The sequence below is a fragment of the Ambystoma mexicanum genome, chromosome 1q (assembly GCF_040938575.1).
Source record: "Ambystoma mexicanum isolate Mex_15411 chromosome 1q, UKY_AmexF1_1, whole genome shotgun sequence".
Lineage (NCBI taxonomy): Eukaryota > Metazoa > Chordata > Amphibia > Caudata > Ambystomatidae > Ambystoma > Ambystoma mexicanum.
The window spans coordinates 940479823-940504650 of record NC_090922.1 but is presented as its reverse complement, the minus strand read 5'-3'; the positions used below and the strand labels follow the sequence as shown (position 1 = coordinate 940504650).

The 24828-nt window shown below is 45.2% G+C and overlaps 1 protein-coding gene across 4 annotated transcripts in view; it reads right to left on the bottom strand.

Moving 5' to 3' along the window:
* The window catches only part of TTLL7 (tubulin tyrosine ligase like 7), a 2250822-nt gene that overhangs the window by 1679026 nt on the left and 546968 nt on the right, over positions 1-24828 (bottom strand). The window lies entirely within an intron of this gene.

Below are 24828 nucleotides of genomic sequence, written 5' to 3'. Positions count from 1 at the left end.
TGTTGGCATTGTGGAGGGGGCAACAGTATAAGATTTCTAATGGTGTATGCCAGTGGAGGGAATGTCAGGTAGCGAGCTATAAAGGAACAGGGGACACCACGTCTCACCTTGGGATGACTCCTCCCTCTCTGGTCCACTCCCCGGGTCTGGACTCAACAGCAACGGCCCCTCCTTAGCTGCTCCAGAAGAGGATACTAGGGGGTTGATAGGGAAATGCCCTTGGGTTTTCCACACTTACCTTCCAGATCACCTAGGGATAATGTGCACTACGCACCTCTCTTACCATTTCAAATTCCTAGGGATATGGTGCCCTGCTCACCCTCTACTGGCCCCTGTTCGACTCTCAGGGACTTCCAGGGATTTGGTGTCCCTGCTCACCCAGGAATATGGTGTTCTGCTCACCCCTCTACTACTAACTCCCACTCTACCACTAATTGCACTGGCTACTCCCACCACCTACCCTCTACTCCAAACCACTACTACCTCTGTCACTACTACTAACCCACTCCACTACTCATACTCCACTTCTACTACTCACACTCCCCTCTCTCTCACACAAGCCCTCCGCAGACTCCCTCCTCAACAATATCCTATGCACTTCAAAAAGCTCTCGCCTTGATTGGTCTATCAGACGTCATCCACCTCCTCCTGTCAATCACCCAACTAAACTACCCTTACACACTGACAAACACTTAAATACCCCCCTTTCCCAGGATTGGCCAATTACATTAACCAATAGCTTACCTGGCTCCCAGGGGTATGGCAAGGGTCGGACCTAAGAGGGCTTAAAAGAGCTGCTATGCCCCGCACCTTTCCAACATGGACCCTGCTGGGGTCCCTGGACGCTAGACTGCTCAAGGACTGCAAGCCCATTTTTAAAATAATGATCTTGTCCCTGGTGGCATGGTGGCTTGAGGCCTTCTTGGGGCTTGTATTTGATTTAATGGTAAATCCCTAATGGGTTAGTGTTAAAGGCCTTTGTGCAGCCTTTATATGTTTATAAAGATCCCTAATGGGTTAGTGGCAGCTTTTCTGCACGGGCTCCAGCTGACAGTTGTCAGCTGGAGCCACGCTCCTTTGCTGACCGGTGTTGTGCTGTCTGGCGGCACCCTGTGAAAGGGATGCTACCACTGCCTCGCTGTTGCTGGCGTTCTTGCTGCTCCACGTCTCCTGGAGTGGATGCTTCATCAGCTTCTTCTGCGGCCTATCACTGCAGGTAAGGAGGGATGGGGAGGGGGCCTGTCTGCATCCAGGTACTCACTTTGGGCCAGGCGTGGGCTCCCTCTGACCCCGTTGACAGTGCCACAATGCTGGTCCTGTCACAATTGGCTTTCACTTGCAAAGATCAACAGAGGCTTCCCAGTACACTCTCCTGCTAGCAAACCTATTCACTGTTTCTTGACCAAAACATCTGACGCCCTTTGGCCAGGTTTCTCTTATATGTAGGTTTTCTTTTCTCAACCATTAACTTCTTTCAGTACTGTGCAATTATAACGGTTTGACTCTCGCCAATGTTTGGCTTGACTCTTGGCAATGCTTATCACAATCATTCACTTATGCCTTCTTATTGGGCTTGATTTATCAACATCACGTTTCATGTGAGTTCATAACCAATTCACTTCACTGGTATCAACGTTTCCTCTGGTTTTATGACAGTACATTAATTTGCTGTTCTGTTGCTTTTGAATTTTCCCCAAATTCCCTTAAGTACGGGAATTCAAGTAAATACTATCACTTTTTTTGTCAGCTTGTCATTTATTTTAAAATGTGTTTCTTAATACGTTTGAAAAATGTCAGCCATTTAAGTACAATACAACACATTTGATTGACGTACAGGACCATGTAAGCAGCATCTCAACGTATTGTAAAATCCAAGCGTCTTAACATATTCAACTTAAAACACAACATACTGTAAACAAACAACCAGGCTTGCACATATAGCAAAATATGCAGAGCTCAGTTTAGAGCGAGGTGTCCTGATGGGGACAGCACGTGAAACCATCAAAGCATTATAATAGCATTAGTACCCATATCACAAAATCAAAAACCATGAAATTCACGTACTCGAGTAAAATAAGACAAATGAGATTGGGAGAGTATTCAAGAAGGTGGCTTGTCATCCGATGGATGAAACATTGTAAAAGTAAGTGATTGCCAAGCCTCAAAACTAGTAGTTGAGTCACTGTCTTTTGTGCGCAATGCTCTCAACCGTGCTTTCGCTTCTGCTTCACACCGGATCTTGAAGTCCCTGCGCCATAACATAAATCGGGGGCCTTTCCTTTGTTTCCATGACATAGCCATGTGCCTTTTCGTAGTTATACAGACTAGATCCATAAACCTGGTAATATGTTGAAATTTACTGGGTCTTGAATATGCACCTAACAAGCATTCAAGTGGGTCCCATTGATATCTTACAACTCCAGCCGCTAAACAAACTTGTTTAATATGGGTCCAAAACCACAACATATGGAATAGATCAGCACCATCTCTGTCACACCAGGGTCAAGCGGATGCGGCACTTGCATTGAACTTGGCCACTCTACTGTGGGTCATATAAGTGCGGTGAAGCATGTTAGTTTATAGCAATCTAAATCTCGCATTACGGGAGACATTTTTGTGGAAAAATACTGCCTGGTCCCATTGCTCGTCTGGGACTGTTAAACCAACACCTTTCTCCCAATGTGTCTTTAGTCTGGTATCCCTAACACTAGTCCCATGTAGCAAGCACTCATTTAACCTAGACACTGGTCCCCAAGCACCACCCAAATCATATAGTAGGGCCAAGAACACATTTACTTCTGGGTCAGCAGGCCACTCCTTCCACTGGCATTTACCTACCCTAACCACCCTCATGTATCTTAGGAACTGGCTCCTAAGTAGGCCTTCCCACAGCAAAGGTCTCTCCAAATCCCTAAACAACTCATTCTTGTACATGTTCCCCCAGGCAAATATACCCAGGGTTTCTTAATGCCTTACTGCAGTATATCACCCTACTTAATTTCCGATCAGGTAGAGTCCCTATATCCTCCTTGTGGAATCCCGTCAAAGGAAACAGACAAGACGTTTGTTTATTAAAGGCGATCCCTGACAGCACTGCGAATTGGTCCAACACATCCAGAGGTTTGCAAAGGTACAGCAAAATTAAGAAGTATTAATGTATTTATATACAGGAGGAACAATGCTCTTTTGATCACCAAAGAACATACAATAGATTATAAATCAGATTTGACAGGAAGCAGCGAGCTTCTTACAATGGGGCGAGTTTGAAGTACTTTCTGAGCACTTTGTAGAGGGGAGTAAATGGAACAGTTACCGGGGACAATACATAAGTGGACATGCAAAGATTAAGGACAGCCAACATTAGCAATTTTTAAGTGCAGGTAGGTGGTACGGCCAGCTGTGCATGGGATGTGACCCTTATCGGTGAAGTGCTAGAGTGAATGCAGAGGAAGTGAGGGACAGGGGCAGGTTAGAGGGGAGGGGAAAATATTAGCTAGCAGGCAGGCAGATGAGAGGTAGGTTAAGATGGTAACTCAGAGGCGAGGTGGTAGCCTTTTAGGTAGGTTAAGATGGTAACTCAGGCGAGGTGGTAGCCTTTTAGGTTGGTTTTGAACAAATCTGTGTGGACTGTTTATCGGGTGTACGGGGGAAGAGATCCATGCAAGTGGAACAAGAAGAAAGAAAGAGAGGAAGCACAGAGAGGGCAAGGAACCATAAGGGTAGTTTAGGAGGAAGAGCAGAGATTACGAGAGGCTTGTAGAGTTGGGTAGAGGAGGACAGATACAGTGGTGCCTTACCATGGATAGATTTGTGAACCAGGAGAAGACATTTAAATCTGGCCCTGTTTTGCATCGTCAGCCATCAAGCCTGGTGAAGGTACGAGGAAGTAGGTGTGAAGTGAGGGAGTTCAAAGGGAAGTCTGGGAACTAAGTTAATGATCTTGTTGAGAGGACAGAACGTATAGTTGGGGAAGACCAAAGAGGATGCTGGCACAGTAGTCCAATTTAGAGAAGACAAGAGGGGTTAAGTGATGACTGGCGATGTTGAAAGGAAGTTGGTGCCTGATTTTCCTAAAATTTAAGAGGTTGAGGTGAGTTGCTGTTCCAGTTTTGGAGATGAAAGTAGAGAAGGTGTGAGAAGGGTCATATATGATGCAGGTTTCCAGCTTTAGAAGAGTAGGGGAGAGTGTCAGGTAGGAACTGGACAGGCAGAGGAAGAGATGAGAGAGAGCTTTTGGCAGGGTAAAATAGCACCTCTGTTTTGGTAGAGTTGAACATCAGAGAGTGCAACGTCATCCAATATTTAATGGCAGAAAGGCAGCTGGACATTTTGATAGAGAGATCAGAGGAGAGTTCAGGAAAAGAGAAGAAGATTTGGTTGTCATCCGCGAAGTGTTGCTACAAGAATCCAAAGGAGGAGATTTGTGTTCGAAGAGCAGAGATGTAGAGTGTAAAGAGGAGCAGACCCAAGACAGATCATTGTGGAGCACCAACAGTTAGAGGAGTGAGTGGAGAGGTGTTGTTTTTCCAGGAGACAGAGAATTGGCAAGGTGCAAGATAGGATTCAATCCAGGCAAGGACTCGATCACAAATCCCAAGAAGAAAGAGTATTAAAGAGATTAGAGTGTTTATGTATTTATATTATGCGCTTCAATGACCTGAGGGCTTAGGAGCGCTAACAATAACAAACAAGTACAGAAGGCAAATCTAACAAAGCCAAGACGGATTATAAAACCATGAATGCACTTTCAAGCTTATCCCAAAAATACGTCTAATAAAAGAGAAGTGTTTTCAGTTTCTTTTTAAAGATTTCAACTGACTATTTCACGGAGATCTGCCGGAAGGGCATTCCAAACCCTAGGGGCAGCATGAGCAAAGGATCCCTTCAGGGATTTGGTCGTTTTACAATGTGGGATCTTTAATTGATTGGTGTTGTTGGATCTTAAGGCTCTCACATTATGTTTAACAGACAAACGTTCTGTTAAGTAGCTGGGCATAAGTTCCAGGCAACATTTTTGGGTAATCAGGAGGAGCCTGAACTGAATTCTGGCCCTCACCAGAAGCCAGTGCAGATGTCACCTTGCGTCCGATACTTGGTCTTTCCAATTAAGTCTGGTAACTAACATAACCGCAAAGTTCTGAATCACCTGGAGGCGATCACAGCCTGATTGCGCGCTGCAAATGAGAAGGCTACACCAATAATTGAGTTTAGACCCGATAATTGCACGTGCAATTGTCTCTGCATTCCCCTGTGAAATGAAGGGTCTAAGTAACGCCAAAAGTCTAATATAATAGGAGGAGGAAGATACCAGCCAACTAATCTGGGCCCTCATATTGAGGTTCTGGTCAAGGATGATACTGAGACTTAACTTTCCTCTGTTCCTCAATTTTAGAATCTGTGATGGAAAATCTTTTATAGAGAGCTCCTAGATTGTGGATGTTCTTCAATGTACCACCCACCATAAGCTCTGTTTTCTCTTTGATGAGAGCCAAGCCATTTTGAATCATCCATAGTTGGATGATATCATAAGCCACGTTAACTTTACGCTCATCCTCCTCATAAATTCCAGTGAGCTGGATGACACATTACGTGTGATCCGCCTAGTTCGTGAAAGTGATACCATAACTTGCCAGCATGTCAAAAAAAGGGACAATGAACAACTTATACAGAGATGGCGAAACACAGGCTCCTTGCGGTACACCATAGAGTAAAGTAAAAGGTTTCACTTCTGCATCTACGCTCACAACTCTACATTGCCTATAATTTAGTAAAGAGTCTATCCATAGTGTTGCATCACAGGAGAAATTACCCACTTCCCTCAATCTGGTGGACAATAATGAATGATCCACCAGGTCGAAGGCAGCAAAAAGATCTAAAATAATAAGGAGGGATTCTTGTGCCTTATCCATAGAATCCAGTAGTTTAGCCTTCAAATCAAGAAGGGCAGTTTTCGTCCTGTGATGCTGTCTGAAGCCGTATTGCAGGTTGTTTAGAATTTGACGTTTGAGATATTCAGAAATGTGCTCATATGCAACCCTATCCAGAATCTTTAACAAAAAAGGGGTGCTCGGCAAAAGAGGTGTTTACAAATTTGCAAATTGCCGTTAAAAGTGGCGTGGGCAAGTTTTAGTGATCATAGATGATCCGGGGTCGCCGTTATATCTGGCGCTTTTGAGCTTAGTGATGATCTTCAATAAATCTGGTTCTGAGATAGGGGAGAATCTAAACTTCGGTTGAGAGCCTGAACTGCACTGTATCTGCCTTACATAATTATCAGTGTGATTGCATGTGGTTTTCTGATCCTCAATTCCTTGTTCCCTACCATAGCATCCTGAATGTTATTGCACCAGGTGTCATCTTTGCAAATGGTTTCTTTCTCTGGCCCTTTAGGTATTTCTTGCTGTCTCAGGATCTTAAATAGTTCCTTACTATCTGAGCAGGCATTAGAAATGTGTTCGTTAAACGTTTCCTTTTTAGCAGAGATCAAAGCAGTTTTATAATCCTTAGCTGCTGATCTATATCTAGTCAAACTCTGGGTATCCTGGTTTTTTCTCCAGTCATGGAACAGGATAAATTTATCTGCTTTCAGTTTATGGCGCACTAAGTTAAACCATTTGTTGCCTTTATGAGCATAAGAGACAGGTTTTTTCTGGAGAGGAGACAGTGTGTCCAGCGTCTCCTGAAAAGTACTAAGGATTTGGTTGGTCATGTCGTCTGATAACATAATTTTAGGTACCACACCGGAAAGCAAGGGCATTAGCGAGTCAAATGTATTTTCTTTCCAGTTTCTCACCATAATAAAGTCCCTACTTTTTCACGGTTTCCAAAAAATAGAAGGCTTGTACATTTTAAAATGAATAAAAGAATGATCTGACCACAGGCAAGGAAGAATATCAAAATCCAAAACCTCTAGCTCATGGGTGGCTCCCCAGTCCAGGGTATGACCCTTCTCATGTGTGGGCCTTCTGACCTGTTGCTGAAAGCCAAGAAGACCCAAAGCATCTTTCACGGCAGCTGCAGTATGACCATCATTCAAACCCAACCAGAAATTAAGATCGCCCATCAAGATAAACTTAGAATTAGGTTTAAGAATTGGGAGCAGTAGATTGCTCAGCAGACTCAGGAATTCCTTCCCACCTCCTGGAGCTCTATAGAGCACAAGTACACTCTATAGAACACAAGTACGCAGAAACCTGCGTTAATACCTATTTTAACCATTAATAGTTCAGTGTCAGGAAGGTCTGTGGTCTTTACCTCCCAGATTTTCAGCTCAAGTTTAAAAATAAGTGCTGTGCCACCTCCTCTGCCTTCTGCGCGACATAACATTGAACATAGAATTGCCAGCCCCAACTGTGGGCCTACAGCACTATGTACCAAAGTCTCTGTCCATGCGCATACATCAAAATTATTCTCCCCAATGTAAGTGGCCACTTCAGAGGCATGCCTAAGAAGGGATCTAGTGTTCAACAGGAAACATTTTAGGAATCTGCCTGATTTAGTAAGGATAAAGGTCAATAAGAACAACAATCTTTTTCTTCCTTGTTTGGTTTGTGGAGTGGGATTATCACAGCCTCACGCATACTTTCAGGGAGGGTTCCTCGTTCGTATGCTTCATTGTATACCTTGGCTAATAGCGGTGCCAACGCATCTACATAAGCCTTATAAAACTCTCCTGTTAGCCCATCAGTACCTGGTGCTTTGCCTATCAGTAATGATCTTATGATGGCCATAACTTCTTCGGTGGTTATGGGCTCCTACAGCACGCTACTTTGTTGCCCCTCAAGTCTCATCAGGGTGATAAGGTCTAAGCCTCCTGTAGCTCCTCCTCCCTCTCTAGTCCTGGGTCACTGTATAATTCCTTGTAATATTCTGCGGAGACTTTGTTGATACCTCTTTGCGTGTTCACCACCTCTCGGTACACGTTTAGGATGGAATGTATCGGAGATGTAACATTCCTATTTTTATATAGCCAGGCTAGCATTCTCCCTGGTTTATCTCCTTCCGTGTGACTTCTTTCCAGATATCTCGCGTAACTGAACTTCCCCAGCCTAGCCCAGCACGCCTGTCTCAATCTAATTTCTTCCTCCACATGTGCTTCCCTCGCATCTCCCGCTGTTCTAGTTCCACTAATACCCCCTCCGTGTCCTGCAAGTCTTTAGTGATGGCTTTCCGTACCCCACCTGCTGTGGCTATCATCTCTCCTCTAATCACCACTTTATATGTTTCCCAGATAGTCCCCACATGTTTTACATTACCCTCATTAATTTCCATGAAATCAAATGCTTTTTTTATATGTTCATGAAACGCTTTGTCTTGTAACGCTTCGCAATCTCCAAGTGGGTATGGGTGGTCTAGGGACGGACACCCTCCATACTGTTAAGAGGGGAGTGTCTTCCGACAAAACCATAGCCTGATATCCAGCCTCTGGAAATTCCCACACGTGTTACTCCCCCGTTAACAAATAATCAATCCTTGTGTGAACTCCATGAGGTGCCGAGTAATGTGAGAATTCTCTTATCACTGTATAGTGTCATCCATACATCTACCAGCTAAAAGTGGTTCAAAAGAGTGTTGAAGACATTGGCCGGTGGGGCTGGCCTTTTATGCTTTGTGTCAGACCTATCCTTGATTGTATTCAGGGTGCAATTGAAATCACTGCCCCATATCATGACTCCAGTCCTGTAAGGATCCAGTCTTGCGTACAATGATCGACAGTGGCATCATGATTAGGCCCGTATGTGTTTACTATGCATGCTTCCCGATTCTCAAGCATACCATGTAATATATCCATCCTACCCTTGTCATCAACTTTAGTGTTCAATACTTTGAATGGGCTAGCGATATTCACCCATATTAAGACTCCTCTTGCATATGTTGAATATGTGGAACCCACCATCACTCCCCCCATGTGCTGCTAAATTTTTTATATTTCTGTACATTCAGGTGTGTCTTCTGTATTAGCACTATTCCAACTGTATGCCAAGTACATAAACACCCTGTGACGTTTGATATAATTATTAAGAACTCGCACATTCCAGGTCATAATTCTCACCCCCTCAGCCATCATGTGCTAGTTTCCAACTTTCTTTTGGGACTCTTGGACCACCTTTTAATCTAACCGGGGCAGTGTCTATCGAATATTCAATTTTGACAGGCTCCCCCCCTACCTTCCCTCCACTCCCTCATTCCCACTACCTCCACCCCCAACATATAACAAACCCTTCCACAACTGTAACTGTCTAGCAATTCCATACATGCTTAGGCTTATCCCGCTTACGCTCCACAAACCCCCTGTCAGTTCCGGGGCTCCTTGTGTCCAACGGGTGGGTGCAATAGCGCACCCTGAAAAAGGATATAGGGTAGTAGGTGGTCTCCTTTCTTGTGTCTAGGGCTTGTCCTCCTGCAATACTCCACAGCTTGTAGTTACAGAGTTATATCACTCTTCATGTCTCTTTTATTCCACATCGGTGCAGCTTGGTGGATCTCATAGCATCTCAGTGTTCCAATCGTCGGGGCTTCCCGTCGCTGCCGCCAGTCCATTATTCATCATTTTCTCCTGTGCTCACTCCTCAAGTGACAGGACTTTCGCATTGTCCATCCAATCCTGTGCGTCAGATGGCGTCTCAAAGAAAAAAGCTTTACCGTTGTGGAGGATCTTCAGTTTAGCAGGGCAGATCAGCATACATTTCATCCCAGCTTTTTTCAGTCTCATTTTCGTGGCAATAAATTGTGCACGTCTTTTGTGTACCTGAAAGGTGTAATACGGGTATATAGCCAGCTTCGCAGAGGCTCTCTGTATCCCACCACCATTCCTGGGGAATGCTACAATCTTCTCTCTGTCCTTATAATTAAGGATCTTCGCAATTATTGGCCTCGGCGGGGCTCCAGGTGGCAGCTTCCTTACCAAGGAGTGTTGTGCACGATCTATAGTGAACCACTGAGTCAAGTATCCAGCCCCCTAATTCTTGCAGCAGCAGATTTTCTATATAGTTGTAGGGGTCGGATCCCTCTGGAAGGCCCACAATCCTTATGTTATTATGCTGCGCCCTTTCCTCGGCATCTTCAGTTCTGTTATCCAACAACCTCACCTTCTGCCGCAGGATGTCTACTTCTTTGGACATTTGTTTATTCTCTGTGGTTTTCTCTTGCACCTGTGTTTCTAGTTGGCTTGTGCGCTCCGCCAGTCCACGTACATCTTTCCGTAGCAGGCCCACTTCTATCCTGACTTCGTCAAGCTTGAATTCTATCATGGCCTGCGATACTGCGATGATATCCACGATCTGCTGGTTTCCCTGACCTGCAGCCTCATTTTGGCCCTTGCTCTGTTTCGCTTCGCCATGCTTGTTGACATTTTCCACTGTGCCCTCTGGTCCCTTTGCGTATGCTTCCATGGTGGTCTGCTTTCCTTTATTTTTGTTGCTTTTTCTGGCCATCTGTTCAGTGTAGCCTGGCATCACCTCGCCTCTTGGGGCCTTACCAAGATTGTGGCCTTTCGGTACTTGCCCACCAATGTCCATTCCAATGTCGTTGGTGGCTTCCCCTGTTCAGTGTCCTCTTTCTCTGCTATCGCCTAGCTGGCTGCTTAATATGTTGGTGTTAGTGCGGGTTCAGTCCGGAATACCATTCTAATGAGCCTCTGGCGGTTACATCCAGTTTGTCGACTCCTTAGGGTATCTCCCTGTATCTCATTGTCCCAGTTGTCTGGCACATTTGCTGTCTGCCCCCACCTCTAGCTCTCTGTGGCGACTTGCACTCCAAATGTGGGCGGCTTCTCCTGTGTTTTATGTGCCCCCGGTGCCGTCTGTCACTGCATCAGCATTGCACCAAGGGGGCTTCTCCCCTGGGTGTCGATGTTGCTGCCCTATTGTTGCACCCCTACTACGTGTAGGATACAGGTCACCACCAGCTTACTAGCATGTAGTGTAAGGGTTTCACACCCCAGCCTCCAGAAGGCGTCTCTCACTTGTGGAATCACCCGTGTGCAGTCTCCAGGTGTTGCTACTGGCGCTGTACCTGCGCCTCCGTTTATGTAACCCATTGTCTGCCAGCCACTTTATAGTGTCAATCTTGGATCTCACACTTTCCAACGTGTGGGGTTCACCGGACCAGGAGGCCCGCCGTAATGCGACTATCAGTACCACCGTTAAATTGGAGGCAGTCTCTGGACCCCCACCTTTTCCACATGCATCTTGGGTGCTGCGTTCTGTTTTGTCTTGAGCCTCTAAGTATTCTTTTGAATCCAACTGGTGCGAGTCAGGAGTTTTACTTTTGTTTGTGCATGGGCAATACAGCGCACCCTCCCTCCGACGAGCAATGCCTTCCCAGCTCTGCCTGATGTTCGGGAGCTGCTCTTCACATCTTCCTCTGGCACGTCTGCCCTCCCTTTATCTCAGCTCCTCCTCCCTGAGTCCCGTGGCTACAGTAAAACGCACCAGTGCCCATGCGTTTGAGCAGCTGGGGCCGTTTCTTTCTGCTACCCATCTGCAGTTCATTTGCATTCACATCTCCTGCGTGTGGGATGCTGTCCAACCCCAATTATCTCTGGCATATCGCTGGACTCTGCCGTCACTCAGGGCTGTCCCCGTTACTCACGATACAGTTTCCACGCATCTGTGTCCGCATTAGCAGACCAGCTTCCTCCTCCCAGCTTGTTGCACACACTTTCTCAGTTGTGCTGTGCCGATCCTCCTCGCTGTTCACTGTTCCAATACTGCTCTATGTTAGGCAGCGCCAGCCATCTTGGTTCCACGTTTCATTGTTGGATACAGTTTGCCAATAGCCTGCAACTATATTTCCTCAGCACATCTCGCCTTCAGTTTGCTACCCGTTCGTGCACCTCTCATTCAACCCATTGTCTTCTTTTCAAAAGCCTGAACGTTCCCTTTTAACTCCGTTTTATCACAGGATCATTGTGGAACGGCAGTAGCTTCACAGGATACACATCCTGCTACATGGCCTCTTAGCCACGCCCCCCCCATGCAGCTTTAACTCTTGTGGCAATTTTGCACTTGTTGCTGCTCCAACAGCTAAGTGTTACTGCTGTGCACCGGATGGGAAATATTAGCTTCGACCTGGTGAGCTCAATGGCACGTAAAGCCTCCTGAATTCCCATGCTCCCCTGAAAGCTTTAAACCTCAGGAACTGAACAATGAGAAGAGATCAAGAGTGCCAAGCCACCACTGACCTTCCATGGACCGCCTCAGACTGATTGGGATCTCGCGCCAGCGCTCTCTTGCCTGATTTGCACATTTGTATGGCGTGAGAACACCAAGCAGTCTGGAGACTGTAGTTAGATGGAAGTCATTTGAAAGAAAAGACACGTTCAGCAGCAATTGAACATGGCTGCCGTTTACCGTTTACTCTCTGCTACCGCAGCATTCGAGTAACAGTGTCAAAGGCAGCAGACCGGTCAAGGAGAATCAGGATAGGTTTGAGTGCTTAGCAGAGGTGATGAAGTTGGACACATTCATGAGAGCAGTTTCTGTGGAGTGACAGGAGCGGAAACCTGCTTCTATGGGGGGGGGCTCAAGGGTTGTGGATGTCTAAGAAATTGGTAAGACAGTTCAACAAAACCCTTTCAAGTACTTTAGAGTAGTGCAGAAGAAGAGACACAGGGGTGAAAGTTAGCCGGTAGGCTCAAGTCAGGCCCTTGCTTTTTTATGAGAGGGATGACTGTGGCTGTTTTGAGAACAGAGCAAAAGCAATCAGAGTCGAAGGACAGGTTGAAGAGTTCAGCGAGGTGAAAGGTCACTAAACGGGCAATAGGATTGACTAGCTGAGGAGCAAGTGGGTCTGATGGGGGGCAAGTGGGATTAGCCTTCATCAGTAGACATAGCACTTTGTCAGTATTAGTGTGACTGAAGAGGGAGATAGAGGAAGAGGATCATGGTAGAGTAGGCAGGGTGTAAACCGTAAGCAGAGGGAGCGTGAGGAAGGTCAGGAGAGATTACTTAATTTTGGAAATGTTTGCAGCAAAGTATTCAACTAGGTTATTAGCTGTGAGAGTGTAGTTGATAGTCATACACTTAAGAGGAGTGAGTTTAGGGTGCCCTGTAGCCAGCGAGGATGGTTGGAGTGAGAGTCAATAAGGGTTAGGTAGAATTCCCTTTTCACTCTATTGAGAGTGGACTTGAGAGAGTTCAGGGCAGAGAGGTAGAGTTGCAGGTCCCCATGCAAATGGGTACACCTCTATTTGTGCAGTAGCCGACACAGGTCTGTGCGGAGAGAGCGTATGAATGGGGTACCCATGGTTGAGGATGCCGAGACTTGGGGGTGAAACTAAGGAGTGGAAGTGAGAGGAGAATGAGTCATATAGTAGGGATTGGAAGCTGGAGAATGCAGTGGAAGAGGCATTGGGTGTGAAGGAGGAGAGTGAGAACTGTAGGTCAGAGAGAAAGGGGGAAATGGCAGAAGGTTTACATTTTCTATTAGTAACAGGGTCCTTTCATTGTCCATCATGTGATTTTACAGGGAATATATATACATGACAGAGCAACACCTTCATCCCCACAAAAGCTATGTCTTGAAATGCCAGGAGATAGTACACAGTCATGTGGAAATTCCCGTAGGAATCACCTGAAGAGATACTACTAAGATGCCAGGTCTACTTCAGTGTCCACCCTAGATTCAGAGTAGAGGCAGAAGTGTCTGGCACACTTATGAACCAAACTGCATGTAGTGATTTCAAGATTGGTTTGTATGGTTCAGCGATGGGAGGCTGCCATGTAGAATGATGTATCTACTCTGGAAAAGTAATTTGATATTGTAAGTGATTTCAATCCGACACACACCCAAGTCAACACCTAGCATGTAGTGCACAACTGAAATCCTTATTTATTTTTGTCTAAAAGTTCTTTAATCTGAACGATACACCACCCATATCATGCCCTTCTCCTGGAACCACCCCGGTCACACAGAACCAGGAATCAGGCTGGTTTGCGGAGGTAAATATTTATTTATGTATTTAAAATGTAATCACAATAGGTTTTACAGGTACACAACAATCACCAATGGAGTGACGTAACACGGAATAATCTCTTCAATACACAAAGAGTAAGTAGTGAGCAAAACTATTCAGCACAGGAACTAATACTTTGTGTTGGTTGAGATCAGATAGCACTGTGGTTAGAGGTTCCCCCTGCACGCCCCCCAACCCCCAATAGGTCATGTAAAGAGATAGGAGGAGAGAGCAGGTATTCAGGAATGGCAGAATTCAAACAGAATACCAATCCCACTTTCCCCCAGCAAACACAAAAGAAAAACGGAATTGACTGTCAGGCTGTCAGAATGGCTTTTAAAGTTAGAATGGACTGGGCAAAAACACCAAATATGATCAAAATTGCTGCAATTGTTATAAATTCTTATGGGAGCCGCTTTGGATAGTTGCACACAAACACAAGCAATGATTTAATCCCAAGAAAACATTTGAAATCTTAAAATTAAAGTCGGAAGCAATTAAAAGCTGTTTTACACGTGTCAAAATTTCCCAAAACGAAAATTCGGGGCAAACTTTTCACTGCACGATATTTGCGATAACGGGAAAATCGCATTGATTTGGAATGTGGTTTTGTGATGTTAGCTACAAGCAGGAGTTGAAATTTTGTTTCTATCACAAAAACGGAGGGAGTTACAGACGTTTTAGTGAAGGTCGTTTTTCGAGATGGGCGCAAGAATGGAAAAACAGGAATGCGCTTTTAAAAATGACAAATGGGTTTCTTACACTAGAGGATGACCATGGACAAAACGAATACCACATAGGAACACAGTCACTTGATCAGGGTGACAGCCTGCTACGGAAACTCGCCTTCTTCAGATGAGAAAAGGATCAGCAGGAGGAAAGATAGGATGGCTTGGCGAGAGGTTTCAGACAATGCAAAGATATGTCATGATGCCTACCCCCAGGCATCCGGACCAAGCCCATCAGCCCCGGGAGCAGGCATCTAGACATTTAGTAAAACCTCAGCAGCCCCGGCTAGGGGCTATCTGGGTTCAGTCCTGGCGCCTTAGGCGCCAGGCTCATAGTAGAAATCAGTGCTGGCGCCTAAGGCGCCAGGCTCATAGTCATTACTTACCTCAGGCATACCATGCTGCAAATGACTCCAATCCAACATGAAGCCTGAAAGGGACTATTTTTCAACAGGGACTATTTTTTACTTGGGTGTGGTTCTAGGGACTTCTTACCTGGGACTATTTTTGAGGCTATTTAAACCACGCCCGACCAGCAACACACGCTTCGCGTTATTCTGCATCCAGCAGCGTAACGCTCACTGTGCCTGCAGCCTGCATCCAGTCTTCTGCCACGCACGCCTCGAATCCGGAGCTCCTAAAACAAAGAGGAAAGAAAGGGACAAGGTTAGAAAACAAACTTATTTCTATTCCACACCCGATTCTGGATCCATCTCGTCTCCGGACCTGTAAAGAACATCATTTCTGCACGAGCCGCACCTTCAGCTGCAGTGCCGCGCCATACTCAGCAGTCTTCACAGCATCCTTTGGGTCGGCGCTGCCTCCATCATTTCTTCGCTGAACTTCGGCACCTAGGAGACAAAAGAAAACCACAAGGTGAGCCGAGGGAACCAACAAATATAATTCTTACCACCACAGACTTACCTGATTTACCACCGGAGACATCCTTTTGTGACTGTCCATATTTTCAGGTGCCGCATCTGTAAAGAGAGACAAAACAACACGTTTTCCACATGCAACATTTACCGGACAGCGCCAGGTAATACAGACTCTTACCTGAGCGCCACCAGCTGCCACAAGAGTATCTTTTCACGAGCCAGCTGCAAGACAAGAAAGGAAGGGGGAACAAGAGTGAACATCGGACATATTGAACTCTATGAACTTAATACTTACTGGTCCTCACCAGGAACCTCAGAGTCAATACTCTCCGGAACTCTCCCGAGCCTTCAAACCAGTGAAGTAACTGGAATCGACGCGCCCCTGCAAATCCACGCAGGATGGGGAGCTCATCTTTCAAAAATATAAGGTGAGATTGCTGTGAGGGCATTTCAGAGGTGATTAGTTGGGGAGGACTGTGGGGGGCCATCACTTGAATCCACAAGTTGCTAAATCCATCTCTCCACTTGCAGGAGAATATGTCTACGGGTTAAGCAGACAAGATTAGGAGGGCAGATCCAGTCAGTCATCGCTGCACTACGCATCACGTGGGTGGAGACCGCAGCTGTCCGGGTCCAACCGACGCCCCTGTGGGAGCCAGGTGAGCATAACAAGATATTCCTAACAATACAGGTTTCCGAATACAATATATGATGGGTCTAAGATAGGGATAAGACTATGCAAAGTATATATGCTAGTGACACAATTCTTCCTATTTATACTCACTAGCTAAATTTTAATATGGGACTGTCAGTTCTGGTCAGGGGATTAGATCAGGTTTAGGAAAGACAGCACGGCACATCGGACTGGATCGGATCTGCAAGGCGCTCTGGTCACAGCATGGCACAAGCCTGGACAGAGTCAGCAAGGCTGTTTGGTCACAGCACGGCACAGGACTGGATCGGATCTGCCCTTCTTGGCCCTGAGGATATTTATTTCAGCAGGCAAGCAGTAACAGCCCAGCCCGGCTGTATTCTGATGCTTCCCCTTAGGCTTGTGTGGTTCTGTTCTGGAATTTGGGGCTTAGCTGAGAATGGTTCAGCTATGCAATAGGCCTTTTTCTCTTTGTTAAGCTTCTGGAGTCTGGAGCAAAGAAGATGTAGAGTTCAGCAGCAGGGTGCTCCACCAGCATCAGGATAGTGAGTGAATCCGTCTGTCCTGAGTGGCGAGCTGTCTCTATTTATGCTATGAAATGACATCATAAAGGGGGTATGTGGGCCGGTTTAGCCTAAGCTTGCCCCTTTGAAAGGTGATTGGGTCAGAGTCTACTCTCTTCCTTGATAGGAGGAGAGAAACAGAGTGTCATCTTTATGGTGCCATTTTATGAGGCTGAGAATCCACCCCTAGCCCATGGAGCACACAATCTACTTTTGGCACAATACATATTTACACATGTGCAACCTCTATAAAATCACATATACAGATTACATATTTTACATAGCAGCTATTCCTCAAAACCCCGTAGCTGTGGGATCTTGTCTCCGCTTTTCACAGAATTTTGCCCTTTTCACTATGAACACAATGTCCAATTTTTAAGCAAATTTCTACAAATGTGAATGTTTAACATGGGAATAAGTATATAAAGTTTCATAATTCTAGCCGAAAAACATTTTGCATAAAATCACATTTCTTGCCATTGCTGTCCAGAACATTTCACGCAGTTTTGGTGCCTCTTCACCCGTGCAGCCAGAAATTAAATTAACAACACTGTTATTTTTATATTTTTCATAATTTTGGATAACAAGTCATCAGTCTTTTTAAAATGTGTTCTTTGTCCATGCTAAGCAACAAATGGTCGCTTGGCTCCACCCCTTGGTCTCTCCCTGGAAGCCCAGGAGCCATCCCCCATGTTTGTTCCTTGCAAAGGCCATTTATGACTGTCTTCACACTTCGAATTTCCTGAGCTGCATCTTGTCATTTTCCTTCCTATCCTGTAATTAACACTTCTCTGTGATTTCCTGCTGGAGGACAGACCTTCCTTCTGTGAGAAGATCCTGCTATTCTAGCAGCTACAGCCAGGTTTAATTTAATTGTTAATTCTGTTGACTTTTTCTTAGCACAAAACAAACTTGTTGTATCAAATAACAGCTAGAATTCTCATTCAAGATTTTAAACCATGGGATCAAAACAATTACAATATGGGTTACTATCAGTAACAGGCCTCTTGGATTGCAAACATTTGATTTTCAGTTTATACATGTCAAAGTTTAATCAGGTAGACCCCTGACAGCTGTCATCACAGAAGCCCTCTGCTGCACAGAGATTTTTTTGACAGATCCACAGACAGGCCGCTTTTGCTGTGGAAATCTCTTTATGCTCTCAGCTTTTCAGGACCTTGTAAGTTCACAATGATTTCTTGAACTAAGTGAATTGTAGCACCCATAGAGGATTTTGAATATCTGAAGGTGTTTAGTACCGGCATTCTGAAGTTTTAGCAACAAAGAAAAAGTGATTTCAAGCAATCTTGGGAGTTTCATTTAGCAAAGCACTGCTTTTTCTTTCTGCACTCCACTTTCAATTGTTGTGGGGCCCAGTGACACATTTCAGTAGTGAGCTCTGTTCCACCACTGACAACATGCATGGGAGATTGGGCAGCCATCTTTTTGTGTGTTGAAAAGCGTAATTTTCAGGGGTTTTCGCGCGCACAAGGGTTTGGCAGCCATTTTGCTATTTCTGGCACCATCATAACAGAGTGATGCAGCATAGCAGAGCAGAAGTGGGTCAATACATCACACAATATGCATGGTTTCTCTGATAGGAAATCTAGGAACAAATACGCCGATTGGCCTGATGAAAGAGGTGGAACAGAAGTAAAGACAGAGCAGTTGCTAAAAGGGAGTCCTTAGCAAGTGCATCATGGGTACTGTGATGAATCCAGGCAATTCGTTGCTTTTCTCCAAGTGGTAGCCACCCCTTTTGGGACTTGGCAGGTGAGCTCACTATGTGATACCCTCCATAGGAGACAAGGCAGCTAGGACCCTTTGGGGAGAAGGAATGCATAAGTAAGAACTATATCCCTGCTCTCTTTCCTTCTCAATCCTCAATATTTATTGGTTACAAGAGGGTTGAACATGGTAATCCCATACAGGGCCCCTTTAAAGTGGATGGCTTGTTTTCTGACCTCTATTTGTTACTGCCTTCTTGTGAATAACAGAACCAATAGAATCTAACCTTCCATTCCAGGGAGAAACCCAAATATGCCAGAACGCCAGCAGCACAAGGGTGAATTAGCCCAACTTCAAGAGATGCCATCGTGTGCGGACGTTCAGAGGACGTTCAGAGGCTCCCTTATAGCAGGAGAAAAGAAAAATGCGGTCGACGTGGTGGGAGGAGAATAAGGGCAGCCCACAGAACGCTGTTGCTTTGACAAAGGCGGAGACCCTGAAGCCCCCAGGGCTGCGGAGGAAGGAAGCATGCCAAAAGGGAATGAGGAGTACCGGCATTTTGGCTGAGCAACGCCGAGGACCTGAGAAGGGCGAAGGAACAAAGAGAAACTGACCATGGAGACCAGAGGCAAGTCATGAGTATGATTCTATATGAACCAGAGAGACTGCATCCTTTAGCGAGCACCGCCGATGGAGGAAAGGTATGCAGCCGCATACGAAACTCAGCCACAGTGGTGAGGCCACATCCCATAGGGCCCGACAGAAGCGAGAACCAAAACCAGGCAACACAAACCCAGAGCCAACATAGGGCTAACAATCTGAATACCCCAGGAGGTGGTAACAGAAGGGAGAACCAAAACTGGGTGAAGCAGACCTAGAGTCCACATTGGGCTAATGATTTGAATACCTGAGAAGGGGTAAGAGAAGCAGCCTACACAGCAGGGCTAAGCAGACCAGCAGCCCTTAAAGGGCTGAGAAAATGAGTACCACAGAAGAGGGCGAGGGAAACCAGCAACCACACCAGGCTAGCAGACCTATGGACCATGAAGGGCTATCCCAGGAGTGGGTGAGAGAAGTAAGCCATCCAACCGGGCAGTGCAGACCCAAAGCCTCCCAGCAGGGGACTGACAAAGGCAACAAGCCTAGGAGGCTGAGGAGGTCAATATCCCACAATCGAGCTGAGAGGCATCCTCTGAGAGGGGTTGAGAGAAACGAGAACCTCAACCGGGCTGAAGAGACTCTGGCCCATACAGGATGAGAAACCAATTAACTCATGAGGGGGTGAAGGAAAGGATAAGCTAAGCAAGGCTAACCAACTCTGTAGCCTACAAGAGGCTAACATGGGCAACCATCCAGGAGAGACATTTTTGTGATTTCGAACTTTTAAACTTTCTTGTAACCAACAAGGGAAAGCTGAAAGACATTTTTAGTTTGGAACTTTTAATACTTATGCGAGACTTGGAAGATACTAGGAGAACCTTTTGGTGGTGGTCAAACCAGCCACCACTAATTTATTCCAACAGGGGAAGTAATCATATGCTAAGCTCAAGCTTAGATTCACTTGTCTTTCTTTCTATAGTGGTAGGGTAGATGGTAGGTTAGAAAAGATTTTGATGGAGTACAGTGGTTATTTGTGAGAGGTCCTGACGAGCACCTGTTTGTTGTATTTTAGAGTAGGGAATTCTTCATAGAGATGGGGTTAAAGGAGGTTTATTTCATTTCTATAATAAAGCTAGTTGTTTAACCATATCCTCTTGTCTGTCTCCTACGTCTGACTTAGCACAGTACCTAGATGCAAAGTCTTGTCATTTCCTTTTGCACTTTTCCAGAGAAAGCAATGTTAATGATCACTATATGCTGACGACTTCTCGTACGAAGGATTGCAACCTATTCACTCAAGTTTTACATTAAGCAATTCAGCCACTAGATCACATTTCTTTTATGTGAGAACCTAAACACTGGGGGCCATGGTGAACCTTGGAAAGGGGTCTGTCTTTAGCATTTACTTACATATTTTGTACGCCTGGGAGGTAAAACATAACATGTAGGTATTAATCCAAGACTCAGTGCCAGATAGAATGTTTGATCCAGTCACAACTACTTTTTTAAAATGTTTAAAAAAGAAGAAAACCCAAGATTCTACAGATATTTTCCAGACTAGAGGGACGTGCCATTCCTAAGTGCCCTAAATGAGTCATACTGCACATTTTCGAGAGGGCAGGGAGCGCAGGGGGGACAAAGAAATTGATAAGCACAGGGTTGGCCTTTGCATGGCGGGATTTGGTGTCCGAGTATGGCTTGGATGGGATGCAAATGGTCACTCAATTGAGGGAAAGCATGGATAGATGCAAATCTCTGTAAGAGTTGGTATACCATAATAGAGGAAATCCTTGGACACTTTGCAAGATCTGGGACAAGTGAGATTCCCCCGGATGAGAGGAGATAGAGGATGCAGTGGGGTGGTAAGATGGATGGGGAGGGCAGCAGGCAGGTTGGAGAAGGCAGGGCAAATATCATTGTCTAACTGTTGATGAGCAAAGTATGCAATATCAGAGATTAGGTCGTTTTCAATTGGTTATGTTCTGGCAATCAATAAAAAGAGTTAGAAAAAATGTTTACTAAATTAGAAGAAAGCATGTGAGAGGTTGAAAGGTGGTGTAACCTTGGTTCCACCAACACATTGCAATGAATACTCAAGTAATAGCAATTATGAGGATATATCATACAGCTTGTTGTTTAAAAAACAATCAACACATCATCTTATTGCTTTAGTTGCAATGTTTATGTCTGAGGATTAGACCTAACTCCTCTGGAAAGCTGGCAGACAAACATAAGAGCTAGCCTAATAAATATATCATCGCTGCATGATCCTTTGTTTATTTGATTTTTTATATAACAAGTTCTACTGAAAAATCGGACCCCCACGTGAGTTATTTTTAGAGACAGCAATATGTAGAATGATCAATATTCCTGAGCATATGGTTCCTTATACCACCAAAACAAGAAAAACCAGAATTGCAGAAAATATCTCTACTAATCTTTCTGCTTCTTTACTTGCAACAATCAATATCATGATACCCTCAGAGGTAATCAATCGTACATGTGCTTAAGAAGTTATTACTATTCAGGGGCTCTTCTCCTTTTACTGCAGAAGAGGACATTCACTTGAACAAAAATCATAATTTTAGTTTCAGAAAACCAACTTAACATAAAGAAAGCAGAAAAAACATATAAAGTGGTAAATGCCTACAACCTCTACAAGAACATTTTAGATACATAGAAACCATTAGAGGAAACACAAAAATCTCAGATGGGCTTAGGTTACCTTAGTAAGGCACGCAAAGTGATAAATGCAATCAGTACTCTTGTATAAAAAAGTTTTCCAAGCTACTTGCTCTTGTGAGGAGCTTATTCTAGATTGTGAAACCATGCATACAAAATTGCCTCTTTCTTATGTCTTCGCCCGACATGCACCCCTTCACACAGCTGAGCAGTTTTCCATCCGTGCTCCAGCATGTGGCAATGCAATGCCTATTACCTTGGAGAAGACTTAGATGGCCGCCACGGACCTCGTATCTATTGCAAGCACCCTTCCAGCCCTGGAGGGGCTGTCCACCATCCTGCAGCACTATTGAGTAACTACTTCATTGAATGAAATGGCCTCCCCGAGTCAGGAGGCGAAGCCGGCACAGTCCAAAAAACTCAGATCTAAGGCTCATCAAGCCTGTGTCTGCCATTCTGTGGAGGCACCTGTGTTTATATCCGAAATGATGTGTCTTTTTAATATTCCTACAGTCACCACTCATGTCTACATCATTACATTAATTGCTTGTCCTGAGTTATGCTTCCACCATGGAGATAAGATTATTACTGATCCTTACCCTAACACCTTGATGCCTGCTCCGATATATTTTACTGCTGCATACTTATCCAATACTCCTCTCCAAAATGGCCCCCTCAGCTTCCCTAATGCATTTGTGTTCCCTGTGATTGAATTCCTCTCCTAAATTGGTGAAAGGCTGGGATATGCTGAATTATTAGACATTATTGCCCATACCGAACCTACGGCCTTTGACATGGACTTGCTTCGCAGTACTTGATTTTCTAGCTTTACAATTCGTTTATCATTGTGATCATCTTGTTGTACTCGTTACTCTGGTGTCACCTTGCGCAGAAGCCTTGCACTTGGTCCCCATGCTAGCCTGCTGTGCCCCCAACACACCATTGTGATCTCACCCGGACTCGGAATGCAGAATTGATTTATTGTCCTTATACAACCTTCCTCACATTGTGTTGCATTTGGTCGAATGCTTTATTATGCTATTACTTATCTATGCTTTACCACATTGCTATCTGAGAACTATAAGAGAACTGAGGGTATTCACCCAAGCAGACCTCGAGAATCTCTTATTCAGGTGGCCAGGGAAGGGCTGGCGCTCTCAGATCCCAAACCTAGGGTTGGACGAGCGAGGGCTGATTACCTGGGTAGGGGAGCCCGGGGTTATGCCCCAGGTGAGTCGCGGTATTACACCGGGGAGGAAGATGAAATATCCGAGGCCGTTATATGCTATTGCAAATCAACCTCCCTTCCACCCAAAACATCTCCTGTACCGAAATCTACCAATCCCTCCGCATCTGGGAAATCCCCTAGGAGCCAAAACCATGTTGCACCCCGAAACCACATCTCCCAGAATCCCTGTTTTCCTGTTCCCTACCCGAACACTCCTAGTTATTCTTCTACCCGTCCCTCTCCTTCTTATTTTCCAAACTCCCAGTCTGCTTTGACCAAACACTACCATTCCCACAATCCTCCCTGTTCATTGCACGATAATCCCGGTCATTCTGTTTGGTTCACAAACCCTGCCAATCGCACCCTTATGAGTTTACCAAACCCCCTAATATGAGGGCTATAATTACATACACCTTCTCCGAAAAGGGAATTACAAGACTGGGAAGTACAGCTGACGTGTGGAGTAACAGATGTCAACGGTGCACAGGGGCCTCCTGCGTTGATAACACAGGCGGGGGGTGATGCTGGCTACTGTGGTACTGTCCTTGACTCCAAAAGCAAGCCAAGCCAGCAAACTCGACACAATCGGTGAGTCAGAGGAAGCTGATAGCGAACCAAACAGCGTTGAGCCAAAAGTTGGAAGTGGCAACATTAGATGAATGCAAGAACTTGAGAGCAAAGAACTTGTATGTGTTTCAACTTTTGGGGGAAGCACACAGAAGGGCCTGCTGCAGAGTGGTCAGGCGCCACAGGAGTGCTCATTCGAAAGGACTCTCGCAGACCCCTTTTGCAGTGAAACTGCCAGAAGGCCCTAGGAAAGGGCAGTGTGAGGTTTCAGAGTGGTCCTACAAGGGTTATGACAAATCCCTAGTAAAATCGAAAGTCTCTGACTTATTGGCGAAAGAAAGCTAGGGAAAGGGAACCCATGCTTTCTGAAGTGTTCAAGCAAACCATGAACTGTGTTGGAAACTCATGAACTGTGGTAAAGATGGCTATGTGAACATGACAGAGGGATGTCAAAGGGAAAGCTAATGGATAGTGAATCCTGCATTGTGATAAAGTAAAGTGAACTGTATATTTGGCAATCGTGAACCTGTTTGAGGGATGCCTGCGAGTTGGGGTGAAGAGTAATACACCCATGAACATTGTGTAGACAAGAGAGAACCCGGCCAAGGGTTGTCCGTAGTGGGAAGTTGTTTAAAGAGACATCAAAACTCTTGAATATTGCAAGCTTCATTTGAAAGGCCGTTGTGAACCAGACGGATGGAGGCCCAAGTTGCAAAAAGGATCAGAGTCGGGCGGAGGGAGATCCAAGGGCCAAACAGCAATCACCCAAGGTACAAGATTACCAGAGGAAATTTTGTTTGTTTGTTGTTTTGATCCATCAGGCCTTCTAAGGCAAGGGACTTTGCAGAGAAGAGACTTGGCCCCTGAAGGTTCTGGTATCTTTGAACTGGAATTGTGAGCATCGTGCTGGAGAGGCTCAGGAGTGTGCTGCGCTCAGAAGTCCCATCTTATCCCGTGCTAAAACCGTGCGGAAGGGAGACCCGGCCATACCAGCCTGACTTATCATTTTGTGTACACTTCCTTCTTTTCTGGTGAACATTATCCCACACTCTTCTTGTAACTTGGTGGTAAGGATTGGCACTTGGACTGCCTTATTATTATTTGATGGTCGTAGCTTGCTCCCATGTTAGATTTACATTTGGATTAGGCGTTCATCTCACCCAGTATAAAGTTCAATAAACACCCTTGAACTGTGATCATGTTTGTCTGTCTTTACTGTTGCCACCATGAGTTCCTTACAGAACC